Source organism: Malania oleifera, chromosome 12, assembly GCF_029873635.1.
Source record: "Malania oleifera isolate guangnan ecotype guangnan chromosome 12, ASM2987363v1, whole genome shotgun sequence".
In the NCBI taxonomy this organism is placed as follows: Eukaryota; Viridiplantae; Streptophyta; class Magnoliopsida; order Santalales; family Ximeniaceae; genus Malania; species Malania oleifera.
In genome coordinates, this window is record NC_080428.1 from 30,971,217 (window position 1) to 30,984,008 (window position 12,792).

Below are 12,792 nucleotides of genomic sequence, written 5' to 3' on the forward strand. Positions count from 1 at the left end.
TCATCTCCTTCCTCTTCTCCACCTTCCTCTTCATAACCTTCTTCACTATTTTCCTGTTAGCTTTACCGTGATCCCAAGAGGGGGGTGAATTGGTATTTTTAAAATTTAAGCCCTAGGTTAATCTCCTAACACCAGTATATTCACAACCCTATGGACAATCTAGTGCAAGCAATGTAAACGTATACCAGAAAGTAAATAAATCAATTTAATCAATCACACATGCACTAGAAAGTAGTAAAGTAAGAGTGACACGCAAGAATTTTATCGAGGTTCGGCCAATTGCCTACGTCCCCGCCTTGGCCAACAAGCACAAGGATTACCACTATAACTTGCTCACTTAAACGGGTGGAGCGACACCTATACAAACCAGGTCAATTAAAGGGGCTAACCTCAATCGTTACATACAATCCTTACCGAGCTGAATTACCACCCCCTTAGGCCACGCCTGGAAACACTCAGATTTTACAATCAGATGGTACAGAAGTTGTGCTTTCACATAAAGCAGATTTATACCCAAATATGCACAATCACATACGCATCAATAGCATGGATATCATGTAAGCTCAGTGATGCAAGATTTGTTCTATCAATACTCAACACAGTATAGTCAATATGAAGCTCATGAGTATTCAACACAATGTGATCAGTATGATGCTCAAGAATAATCAATACAAGCAATGACTTGGAATCTAAATAAGATATTTTAATAGCACATCAATATTCCAAGTATATTAAGCAGATAATCAAACTAGTTTCAGAATGGTTTTCTTCAATGAAATAAGCACAATGCTAGTTTGAAAAGATTACTTGCTTGTTTGAAAAATTTTTGCACACCAAAAGCAAAGCTCTTGGACACTTGCAATGGAATGCAAATATCTTAAGCTTTCTTGGTTTAATCCCACATGAGATTTATGAAGGAGAAATCTGTGGGATAAACCTAAGCTAAGCTCTCAAAAAAATTAATCTCAAACACACACACAAGTAGGAGTATTAGCATAGAACAATAATCACATAAGCACAGGAGTAACTCTCACACTCAGATTTTATCAAATGGATGCAAGATATAAGAGTATTTGGACAAAGAGTAATTTTTTAGTAAAGAGGATTTTTGCTTAATCACTTTTTGCAAATCTGCCTCTAATCATGCAAATGAAGGCATATTTATAGCCAGGTGAAAAATTATAACCGTTTAGGACAAAATGGGTATTATTAAAAAAGTCCAAAATAATTAAAATCTAATTAGCCTCATTTAACCCAGTTTTATCGCGGTTAATTTAATTTTAACTGGCTAGGGTTTAGGCAGCTGAACCTAGGTTCGATCGCCCGACAAGACACATACGAAAAAGTTTTCAAATAAGTTCAGTCGCCCAGATAGAGGTTCGACAGCCTGAATCAAAGTTAGTAGCATAGCTACGTAACTTGGGGTGCCCGATTGAATTCTCGGTGACTCGAACACAGGTGTTCGATCACCCGGGGGTCTTTTTGAACTAAAATCATTGGTCGCCTGAGTTGGTGAACAGTCCCTTTCAGGGGGTTGGGTGCCTGGGGAAGATGTGTACATTTATAGTTCGGTCACTCGAGAGCTGGTCAACATTTTGACTTTCAAAGTTCGGGCGCCCGAGGATTTTTGTATTCCAAAGGTTTGGTCGCCCGAGCCCTCTTAACTTGCTTAGTTTTGTTCAATTTTTGAGCACAATTGTAACACACTCATATATTTTATGCTGTGTGTGTGAGTGTTGGAGCCTAGGGTATTGCTATGGTCTAGTTGAGCTTACGCTATATCCTGTATGTATGATGTGCTGGTGATAAGCATACAACCACAACCTAAGTTACTATTACAGACCCATATAAATTTTTACAGACCGATTATGAATTGCAATTTCAAATTACAGATCTTCGCGGTCTTCTTGTTTCCTCAAGGGTCCTTCCTTAGGATATTTATTTAAGCCTGCACAAGCACTTGAAAATCATCAAATATCAGTATTTGTCATTATCAAAATCGGGTACGACCTATAAGGTCAACACTTCCTCTGATTCTTCATCATCAGTCCAAGGAGCAGAACTAGTGTCCATAGGATCAACCCCGCGAGATGAGCTAGCCTGATACTTCTCAATACGAGTGAGGTGCTAATCAAGTGAGGAACAGGTAATGTGAAGTTAAGATACATCCTCACGAAGGGATTGAAGTCCTGATCTCATGTCTCTGCTGAAGGTGGAGAATTCATGGTGAAAGGTAATGAACCAAGAAGGCGTATCAGTAGGAGGACCTTGGTTTTGAGTTGGAGGAGGAGGAAGAGGTACAGCTGCCGGTGCTTTTTGAGGTCTCCCTCCTTTCAAGAACCGATCCTGATTGTGCTTTGCATAGCCCATTTTTTTTAGGGTTGTGGACATGAAGAGGTCATAGTGGGTACGTTTTATGAACAACTCAGAAGGTGTGGTAATGTCAAGCTAAGAAAAAATAAGGTTCAATACACCTGCATAAGGAAGAGTGACACGAGTGGATTCCAACTTGGCCCACATCCATTTTAAAATGAGGCTAGAGAGATCAAGCTTCTTTCCTTTTAGTAAACACCATAAAATGAAGTAGTCGACGTAGGAAAGATGATCATAACCAGCATTAGGTAGGATGTTTTTGGAGATGATTTTATGAAGTACTTGGGATACATGCCTTTGGCTTGATAAATAACAAAATTTTTCCATCCTATATTCCTAAACATAGGCAATATTTTAGGAAATTTGGAATTAAAGAAGGTGGTGTCAATCACCTTACCAAAGATTGGGTCCATAAAATGGAGAGTTGAATGATATTGGAGCTTAAATTGGGGATTGACTAACCATTGCTCGATGTTGTTATCATCCTTTCCAGAATAAGATCTCGGTTTGCTATGGTCTTAGTGTGAGACATAGTTGTGTTTTTGGAGAATGGAACCCTAGAATTCAAGGGATAAAGTGTAGTGGAAGGAGTTTGGGGCTGTGATTCAATGGATTTTGAGTGAGGGAGCAAGGAAGACCCAAGGTTGGAGCTTTGGGTGAGTGATGGAGCAGGAGTCAGTAGCCCGAAGTTAGGGTTTTCATGTGTTAAATATATAGATCCCGCAACTTCAAGCACCTGAAGATTTAGTTTTGTCACCTCAAGATTTACAGAATTGGAATCTCAATAGGCAGTAGCACCTCAATCGCTTGAGGTCTGCTGGCTCAAGCGTCTGAGCCTTTAATATACAGTGCTCAGTCGTTTGAACTTCCAAGATCAGTCACCTAAAGTCCCTAATTTCTTAATTTTCTCATTTTGCTCAATATGAAACCTACCTAAATCACTTCCCTGCTATATAACAACCCAAGTTCTCTTTTAATGGATATAAATCTTTCTTTGGGAATAGGTTTTGTGAAGATATCCGCCCATTGATCATTACTATTTATAAATTCAAGTATGATGTCTTCTTTTTGAACATTATCTCTTAGAAAGTCGTGTCTTATATCAATATGTTTAGTTCTTGAGTGTGATATAGGATTTTTAGAGATGTTTATTGCACTTGTGTTATCACACTTAATTGGTATGATGGAATATTCTAAATTGTAGTCATTTAATTGTTGTTTCACATACAAGGTTTGTGCACAACAACTCCCAATTGCTACATACTCAGCTTCAGCTGTGGATAAGGCTATTGAGTTTTGTTTCTTAGAAAACCAAGACACTAGAGATCGTCCTAGAAAATGATAAGTCCCACTTGTACCTTTTCTATCTATCTTACACCCTGCATAATCAGCATCTGAATAGCTAATCATTTCGAATTTGGTGTCCTTAGGATACCAAAGTCCTAAATCGATTGTGCCTATCAAACACCTTACGATTCTTTTTACATAAATTTGATGTGATTCTTTAGGTGCTAATTGAAACTGTGCACACATGCATACACTAAACATTATATCATGCCTACTAGCTGTTAAGTATAGAAAACTTCCTATCATACCTCTATAATATTTCATATCTATCGATTTCACTTTTTCATCTTTATCGAGGCTTATGGAAGTGCTCATGGGGGTACCTATGGGTTTACTACTTTCCATATCGAATTTCTTAAGCATATCTTTTATGTATTTGGATTGACTTATAAAAGTTCCATTCTTTTCTTGTTTGATTTGTAATCCTAGGAAGTAGTACAACTCTCCCATCATGCTTATTTCAAATTCTTCTTGCATACATTTAGCAAATTCTTTACATAGATTATCATTAGTTGCACCAAAAACAATATCATCTACATAAATTTGGATTAAGAGCATGTCATATTCCTTAGATTTGATAAATAATGTACTATCAACCTTACCTCTAGAAAATCCTTTATCTAGAAGGAATTCACTAAGTCTTTCATACCAAGCCTTAGGAGCTTGTTTCAAACCATATAAGGCCTTAGTTAGCTTGTAAACATATTCAGGTTTTTGTATATCTTCAAAGCCCAGTGGTTATTCTACATATACTTATTTATTAATATAAAGATTTAAAATGCACTCTTTATATCCATTTGATACAATTTAAATTCCTTATGAGATGCATAAGCTAAGGGCATCCTAATTGATTCCATTCTAGCTACGAGAGCAAAGGTTTCATAATAATCTATTCCTTCTTCTTGCTTATATCCTTTAGCTAGAAGTCTAGCTTTATTTCTTACCACTATTCCATTTTCATCCTTTTTTATCTACAAATACCCATTTAGTTCCTATGATTGAATGGTTTTCTGGTTTGTGAACTAATTTTCATACTTTGCTTCTTTCAAATTGATTTAATTCTTCTTGCATGACAATTATCCGTGAGTCATCACTTAGAACTTCTTCTACATTCTTGGGTTCATCTTGAGATAAGAAAGCATAGTGATTGCATAGATTTTTCAAAGAGGATCTTGTAGTTATACCTCTTGATGGTTCTCTAATTATTTGATCTTTTGGATGATTTCTTATATATTTCCATTCTTTTGATGGTTCAGTATTTTCTACAGCATCATTATTTGATTTATGTTCATTTTCTTCTTCTTTTACTTCTACTATGTCTAAGTCTTCTTGTTTTTGAGTGGTTTGTACTTCTTCAATTTTCATTGATTTATTGAATGGGCTTTCTTCATCAAAGGTTACATGAATTGATTCTAAGATTGTAAGAGTTCTTTTATTGTATATTCTATAGGCTTTGCTTCTTAATGTATATCCTAGGAATATCACTTTATCAACTTTTACATCAAATTTGCCTAAATGATCTTTATCATTTAATACATAGCATTTACAACCAAAAACATGGAAGTAAGAGATGTTAGGCCTTCTACCTTTCCAAAGTTCATAGGGAGTTTTATTCAAATTTGTTCTTATAGAAACTCTATTTATTGCATAGCATGTAGTGTTTACTGCTTCAACCCAAAAGTATTTTGGTAGATTATGTTCATTTAACATTGTTCTTTCCATTTCTTGAAGTTTTCTATTCTTTCTTTCAACAACTCCATTTTGTTGCGGAGTTCTAGGTGTTGAAAGGTTATGATTAATTCCATGTTCATTGCAAAATTTATCAGCATCTTTGTTATTGAATTCTCTTCCTTGATCACTTCTTATGTTTGAAACATTATATCCTTTTTCATTTTGAAGTTTCTTGCATATATTTATCAGCATATTACAACTTCATCCTTGGAGGCTAAAAACAATACCCAAGTAAACCTAGAATAGTCATAAACTACTACAAAGTCATATTGCTTACCTCCTATGATTTGGGTTCTAGTAGGACCAAACAAATCTAAATGGATAAGTTCTAAGGGTCTACTATTAAATATATGTTTCTTCTTTTTAAAACTTGTTTTGATTTGCTTTCCAAGTTGGCAAGCATCACAAATTTTATCTTTCATGAATTTTGTATTTGGTAAACCTTTAACTAAGTATCTTTCTAGATAGGTTTGATAATAGCTTCATGCTTGCATGTCCTAGTCTTCTATGCCAAAGCCAACTAGCTTCATTCATGGTAGCTAAGCATGTTACTTCTTGAGAGATAAGGTTTTCAAGGTTTATACAATATACATGATTTATTCTATAGGCTGTGAATAGAATGTCATGATTTCATGGATTTTGATCTATACACTTATCTTGTTTAAAAATTATGTCAAGACCTTTGTCACTAAGTTAACTAATGTTTAAAAGGTTATGTTTTAATTCATCAACTAACAAAACATCATCAATAATAAGTGAGGGTTCTTTACCAATTTTACCTATTCCGACGATTTTACCTTTGGCATTGTCACCGAAGGTCACATGGCCTTCATCTTTTTGAACTAGGGACGTGAACTTTGTTCTATCTCCCGTCATATGTCTTGAACACCTGCTCTCCAAGTACCATTTTTCCTTTGATGGAGTAGTCCTAAAGCATACCTACAAGGAAGGATTCATGGTGTTACTTTTGGAACCAAAACCTTCTTAATTCTTTTTAAGTCAACCTAGTTTTAGTGTTTACTTTCCATTCATTCTAGATTTTGACATTTTTTTTTTTTAAGTGGACAATTGAACTTTATGTTTCCCTTATTTCTACACAAGCAGCAAGTACTGTTTTCATGTATATTTGTAGAAGATGTGCTTGCATAGTATTTAGCTTCTTTTACAAAATATCCCATAAATATTTTTTTCTTCTTTTTGTTTTCTATTCCATTGTAGCATATTCCTTCTTTATTACTTATCATCCTTTGTTGACCAACCATCTTTTCAAAATTTTCTTTTCCATTAGTAAAATTGTAAATGATTTATCTTTATCTTCAAATTTTCTTCTAATATCACTTATTTCTAGATCTTTCTTGCTTTCATCATTTACTTGTAGTTTTACTAATTCTTGAGACATATTGTTAATTTTCTTCATTTGATCATCAATATGAGAATCTTTTTATTTTTCAGCTGATTTAGAACTTTCTAGTTGATTCTTAAGATTTTCATTTTGTTCTTTTAAGGCTATGTTTCTTTTAGACACTTTGATGAACCTGTTGTGTAAGTTGAATAATTTAGCTTGTATTTCCTTATATGAAGGCATACTATCACATGAATTATTACTAGACACTCCCCTAGATTCTTCCGATGAATTATAATAAGAGTTTACCTTAGCATTGTGTGCCATAAAGCACATGTGGGCAACTTCTTGTTCACTTGAGTCATCCCCCGATTCGTTTGAGCATGTGTCATCCCACGTAGCTTTCATAGTCTTCTTTTCTTCTTCTTGTTCTTCTTTAGCTGTGGACATTCGAGTTTAATGTGTCCAACCTTCTTACAATTATAACATGTTGGTGGATCGATCTTAGTTTGCTTTGTGTTTGTTTCTTCTTTGTTTGTTTTTGATTTTTTAAACTTTCGAGGAATTTTTCTATTCTTCCTGAAAAATTTTCCATGTCTTTTAGTGATAAAGGCTAATTTTTCATCATCTAATTCATTGTCTTCATCCTCATCACTAGAACTTTCTTTACTAGCCTTAAGGGCTATTAATTTCTAGTTTTTGTTATTGTTCTTTGAATTTCTTTCATTTATTGTCATCTCATATATGAGAAGAGAACCTATTAATTCATTTAGGGAGGTGTTTTTCAAGTTTCTTCCTTCCGTAATGGCAGTGGCCTTAGGTTCCCAAATTGGTGGTAATCCTCTAAGGATTTTTGGATCATTTCATAAGTTGAGTAATTTTTCCTTAAGGCATTGAGGGAGTTTATTATGTGAGTGAACTGGTGTACATACTAGTGATGGTTTCATCCAGGTTCATCTTAAAAGCCCCATACTCGCTTGTGAGCATGTCAATTCTACTATCTCTAACATCAATAGTTCCTTCATAGGTTGCTTTCAACTTGTCTCAAATTTCTTTGGCTGAATTACATGCCATGACCCTATTAAACTCATTAACGTCTAAATCACAATATAGTGCATTCATGGCACTAGATTTAACTTGGATCATTTTATAATCATTGTTGGTTAAGTATTTTTCTTCTTTAGGGACTTCTTTTACCATCTACGAGTTTAGTGGAAATGTAGTCACCATGTGTGACAACCTTCCTTGCTTTCCAATTCATGGTTTGAACACATATCCTCATTCTTTGTTTCCAAAATGTATAATTTAGACCACAAAAGATAGGCAGCCTAGTAGATAATTGGCCTTCAGAAAAAGGGGAAACATCTAGGTGTGCCATTTAGATCTTTATATAGCTTATAATTAGGATTTTCTATAACTAGGCTCTAATGAAAGTCAAGGTGTTCTCCCAAGAAGGGGGGGGGGGGAGGGGGAGGTGAATTAGGTTTATAAAATTATTTTAAATGTTTTTATGAATTTTCAACCTTTTGAAAACTTATGCAAACACACAAGAATGACTTAATGTTAAATCAATCACAATCCAAACACAAACCAAATACTAATCACAAACCAAACAATAAACAATTACCTAATCACACAATACTGAACCAAATTGTGAAAGTTTATAGCACTTTCTTATTTCAGTGTTTGTCAATTTTTAGTTTGTAGCCCTATATGAATGTATGAATGATTTTTAAGCACCCTTTTTAATTAAGATTTCCACAAGTGGTTAATTAGCGTACTCCCTTTAAGGTTCCTGCAAAATATTAACCAAACTTGCACTTTGAACCACAATTTGTATATGCTGAAATTTAAATAGAAAAGGGTAGAGAGTGAGACCAAGGTTTTTTATGAGGTTTGACTTATCCCCTTCTACATCCTCGCCCTAGGCAAGATCACCTAAGGATTCCACTAACTTGTTCTTTTCTGTACGAAACAAATTGATTACAACCCTCCTTTAGGTGGAGCCCCCTCTCCAACCAATACCCCATGCTCGGTTGCAGAGATCTAATCACCTGAACCATCAAAGAAACACAAAACAAGAAAAGATTTCCTTTGTACAAAGAATGCTCTCAAATAGAGTTGGCTAGTACAATTAAATCACTATATACTTCAACAACAAATATCGAAAGAAATAGAGTTGAAGCTCAAGAATAATTTCACTAGAATACTTCTCTAGATGGAAATTAGTAATTCATATTGTAGTGCTCAGAGAAAAATTATCAGTACTTCAGAATATCTCAGGAATTCAGATTGAAAAAGTGAGCAAGACAGAGATTTGAGAAAATAAGATAGCTTTCAGCTTGAAAGAAGTTTTTCAATTGCTTGGTATGTGCTTGATTTATGAAAACATGTATTTATAGGCTTAAAAAGTCTAATTCATGTTGCGCAAGTTTAATTGGAGTATTTCCCATGTTTTTAAAAAATTTGGGACACAAGAAACTTAATTTTAAATTTTAAAACTTTTAAAAAATATAGTCGTTAACAGTGTTCAGGCATCTGAAGTCTTGGGGTAAGTCGCCTGAAGTTCTTTAAAATTGAAATTTTTAAATTGAAAACTAGGTCAAGCACTTGAGATGACAAGGGTCATTCGCGTGAGGGTACACTGCCTCTTTAGAAATTAATCAGGAAATTTTTCAATCACCTAAGGAAAATCTTCAGGCGCCTGAGCTTACACTTCAGTTGCCTAAACAATCAAATTTCCTATTTTTCAGGTTATTTTTCAAGAACACTTGGCTCTCTTTATTTTGTTACTTTATAAAAACATTTTCTAGGGGTTTAAAACAAGGTCTCTAAGTCCAAGACAAACCCTAATGAGCTTCAAAACATTTCCACATGATATTCACTGTGAAGTACTTACGTAGATTCATCCTAAAGCCTTAAACACTCTAAGCTTTGAAGTCTTCATAAGAGTTGTTTCTTTGAGTCCTCTGAAACTTTGAGATTGATTCAACTTTAGGTTTCCAAATCATTTTGGTCCATTTGAGCTTCCTTTGGATCACTTTGAAGATAAGTGTGGCTTTATGGTCCTTGGTGATCTTGAATTTACATTTCCTTTGGTATTTTGAACTTTGCCATTTAAGCATTCTTGAAACATCATTACTTAACAACACATGTTAAATAAACCTTAATTTTTAATCATTAAAAAGAGATTCAAAAGGCATGTTTGGCCAACACTAAGGGAGTCTATGAGTTAGCCGCAGGTCATGAACTTGCGCCCATATAACACACCATAGTTACAAAGTTAGATCAGTTCTTGTCCTTAGGACTGTATCCTCAGCCTGTGATGTGTGTAGAAGTGTGTGCCATTTGTTTTGATCCTTCAAACACATGTTATAATTTCCCTTATGTGCCTCCCCGTCTAAGTTTGTGTAAAAGGAGGTTAAGGCCACCCATAATTGGTCACTAATAGTAGGGTATTAGTGACGAATTATAAATTCGTCATTAATAGTACAGTATTAGTGAATGATTTAAATTCATCACTAATAGTAGGATATTAGTGACGAATTTGAGTTAAGCCGATGTAGAATTTATAGTGACAGTATTAGTGTTTTAGTGACGGTTATAATCCGTCACTAATACTCTATTATTAGTGACAAATTTAAAATTTGTCACTAATGGTTAGTAGTAATGGTAGATATAGCAACTAATTTAAAACCGTCACTAATGCTTACAAATTCATCACTAATACTATTAGTGACGAATTTTTATGTATTAGTGAAGGATTTGATCCTTCACTAATTCACTAATTTTTTGTAGTGAGAGTCTTGACCAACAGCTTGACCAGGGAGACCATGAAGGGTGACCAAGTCGAGCTTCTAAACTTTCTTGAAGATCAAGATCTTGCAAGTCTCGACCATCATCTTGACCAGCAAGAGTCAAAAGTGTGACTAAGTTGACAAGACCTGAATTTGAATTCTTTATTTCCAGCGAGCCACGACCAGGGTGCGACCAGGGGAGAATAGGGGTGCGACTTGGTCAATAGACACGAACTTGTTGGCCTAACAAGGCTTATGAATCTTATCTGATGATGACAAATAAAGGAAACTTAAGATGTTTTGGTTAAGTGATGATGTTTCAGGAAATCAAACATATGAGTTCAAGATCAAAGTGCTTAGAAGCCTTATTGAAAGAAAATCCTTATACTTAGGGAAAATCAAATGAAAACTTAAAGAATATTGAAGCTTGGATTCAAAGATAGATAAATTTGATGAAGCTCAAAGTATATTGAAATTTGAAGTCAAAATGGACTCAAGGAAAAACAAGCATTAAGACTTAGAATATGTTAGCTTTGGTTTATTCCTAGGAGGGGGCTTGAATTGGGTATTTAAAATTTCTCTCCTAGCTTCAACTAATCTAGCAATAGTATTACTCAACATAGGGTCTGTCTAAGCACATACCAATACCCCAACAGAATGATACTGAGCAGATATATAAAATAGATGTAGTAGACTCAGTATTTTCAAATCATTCACAGTATTTCAAGCATGCACAACATTCATATAACTATTCAAATATAAACATACATGTGTATAAATTAAATTGCAGAAATATAAAGTATAGGGAAAGAAAGAGCTTATGCAGGATATGTTATTGGGGTTCAGCCAACTGTGCCTATGTCCTCACCTCTAGCTCGCAAGCCCGAGGATTCAACTAATGCTCACTTAATAGGTGGAGCAGCACCAGTTACAACTACGTTAATTAGCGGAGCTAACCTCAACCTACACCTTACCAAAATGGTGCACCTAACTTTCCTAACCGGGTCTAAGCCAATCCGGGACTATTTACCAGGGCTAGTCTCCTTGTTCAAGCCCATGCCTGGAATACAACAAATTTAATATAAATTGCGTACAAGTAAAGTGCTTCTTACTCTAAGCAATTTTGCACCAATATGCTCAACCAAATAATGCACTGACATATAATATGAATTAAAGCTCAATGTGAGTATGGTGATTTTCTCAAACTAATCTTTGAATAAAGATATTTATGATAAGGGCACTTCAAAGATTAACCCTAATAATTTTTTTCTCCAAAAACTATATTTCAATAAAAAGGTGTAGGAGAACTTAGGGCTTTTCCCTTCAAATGATCTTTGCCAAAAACAATGACATATGATCTCTGATCTAAAATAAAGTATGCAATAAATATGTTCAAAATCTTGAACCATTAAAAATCTTCCCAACAATGATATTCAAATATTCTAACTTAAGGAGAGGTAGGGTTATAGCTAAAAATAATTTTTGCAATGAAGCATAGTGAGCTTTTGGAAATTTTTGCAATATATGCGCAGAGATCCCAAGCTCATTATGCGTTTTCTCCAAAGATATTTATCAATGAAATATATGGAGAGAAGCTTTGAATTTACTCTCAAGATAATGATTTTAAAAGAATGAGATATGAGAGTATAAGCAATATGATTTGTAAAAGATAAAATGCCCAAGATAAAGAATACTGTCTTGAAAAATATTTTTTGAATAAATAACAAAGAGAGGATGAAAAATAAGTGTAGGAAGATGAAAAATAAAATAAAAATTTGAGAGGATTTTCGAACTAATCATCTTGCTAACTTTGAGTTATGAGGGGGTATATATAGACTTCTTAGGAAATTTGACTACTAGGGACATCTTAGGGATTTTTGGAAAAGTTTAAATGAGGTTAATAAAATTTTAACCGTATTTTAACCTCAGTAATTCTCGCTAACCCAAGAGCACTGGTCGACCGAACTTAAGGTTCAGTTGATCAAGTGACAGAGTTTGATCGACCGTGCAAAAAACGAACTGGGAGTTCGGTCGACCGGACAAAGGGTCTCAAGGGTGATTTTTCCAATTCCACGCGTTTTGGTCGACCAAGTGATTTTGAGCTAAGTAGTTTGGTCGACTGGATGGTTGGATTTTCCTATGTGGGGGTTTGGTCGACTAGGGCGTTGCCCATATTTCTAGTTCGTCGACCGAGGGGTCAAA